Genomic DNA, 2092 nt, shown 5'->3' on the forward strand with positions numbered 1-2092 from the left:
GGGGGGGTAGAAGAAGGGGAGGTGCTGAAAGTAAAAGAAAATAAGAGACAAAAGGGAGGACAGAGCGTTTGAGTTTGTAGTGTCTGAGCTATATATAAGTATGACCATCCAAGAACATCCGTTGCTTCACGCAGGCCCAAACTTGAGTTGTGGCCATTCGACTTTACTATTTTAACCCTAACGATTTTTATCGCTATTCATAACTATTCGACGAGTGGTTGAAAGATTTGATTGCCGTAGGAATTTTTCAGAAAATGAATTTTTGTCTCATTTTGTTCAACCTGTGAGTTCCCTTCCCCTTACTCCAAATTTGAAGCCATATGACGTCATTGTATCACTCTGCGCCTAGTGAATAGCGATGTCAATAACGAATATTGAAAAGAGAATGTTTTTGTGATGAACTTTATATCTAAAGTAAAAACCGTAGGTGGTTGGCGGGTGCTCTGGTGTGGTTTGCTCCTTCTTTCCTATCAAACATCTATCGTCCTGATCTCTCCTTCTTTTTTGTGTTTGTTGCTTTCTTGTAACACCTGTAATCTTCCGCACTTATATGACCTTATTGTGTTGCAAGTGCAGTAACATTCTTACTAAAACTAAACTAAAACTAAAGTAAAAACCATTCACCCACGGTATTCGAATAGCGAGAGTAATGTCTTCACTCTTCGAAGCGTCGATGAAGTTTCGTATCCTCAAAATCGCACAACACTCGCCCAAACACATCCCCAGTATCCCCACTCTCCTCGACATTTCGCAACACTTCTTGTTTGTTTTGCTTCTCGTTTAGCAAACAGAAAGCAGCCAAAGAGGGAGAGAAAGAGGCGGTAATGAGGTCTCCACACAGGAATCAACTAATAATCCTAATCTTCTCACAGTTTTTCTGTCTCGCCTCACCCCGGGCAAATTCGTGAAGAAATTGGAGAAGGTTTAGGAGGGGTTTAGGGGAGTGAGCGCCGGAGTGGCGAGATGGGGTTTTGCGTTTCTTTCCGCACTAAATAGGTTATGTAGTTAGGTTATGTAATGGCTACATGCACGAATGAAATGGAAGTGTTACAGCACTTGACTCCCCCCCCCCTCCCCCCTCTCTCTCAATTTCTCTCTATGTCTTTCTCACTCTATCTCTCTGTCTGTCTCGTCTCTTCGTCTCTGTCTTTCTCTGTCTTCGTCATTCTCCATCTCCCCCACCCGTCTCTCTGTATATCCCTGTCTCTTCCTTTCTCTCTCCCTCTCTCCTCGTCTTCCCCCTCTCTCCCTCTCTTCGTCCCCATCTCTCTCATTCTCTCTCTCCTTTTCTCTCTCTCTCCTTCTCCCCCCTCTCTCTCGCTCTCTCTCTCTCTTTCTCTCTCTCTCTCTCTCTCTCTCTCTCTCTCTCTCTCTCTCTCTCTCTCCTTTCATTAATGTTAACAGAAAGCAACTTCCGTTTCCAACATAATTTACCTGTTACATCGTTAAGTTCATTTAATGAAAGTAACATCTAATTTCTCCTGTAAGGAACATTTGCGGCAGTGTCAATCAAACTCAGGAATAAGTTTTAAAAATCTCACAAAAACAGTTAATGATGTTTTCGTCAAAAACTACGGCCGCTTCCCTACAATAAAAAAATAAAGTGAAGTCATTCGGACAATAAAATTTTACGAAAAAATTATTGCATTGACATTGTCCAAAGCGTCCACTTGACTAAGACAAAGCATTTTCTCTTGGACAATGAGTGGCCGTCATGGACAATTTCGACTGTATCATGATGACCAGAAGAGAACTGTCCAACACACAGTCTCCTCCACCCCTACACCCCCACTCCCACCTCCCACTCCACTCCCCCTCATCCCCCAATTTCTTCCCTTACCACCCAATACCCGTCTTTCTTTCTTCCGCTCCTTCAGCCACGAGAGGGAAAGGAAATATCATCTCATCATCTCATCCAAAAACACATAGCCGAAATGTTGAGGCGTTTTGGTGGCGCTGAGAGGGAGGGAAATTGAGACAGACAGATAGGTGTGGTAGGGAGAAGCTGGCACATGGAGGGAGAGGAAAAAAACAACTTGTCCGTAAAATGATGAGGCTGGGGGTGGCGGTGTGCGGGGGTGGCGGTGTGCGG

This window comes from Aplysia californica, unplaced genomic scaffold (assembly GCF_000002075.1).
Source record: "Aplysia californica isolate F4 #8 unplaced genomic scaffold, AplCal3.0 scaffold00143, whole genome shotgun sequence".
Lineage (NCBI taxonomy): Eukaryota > Metazoa > Mollusca > Gastropoda > Aplysiida > Aplysiidae > Aplysia > Aplysia californica.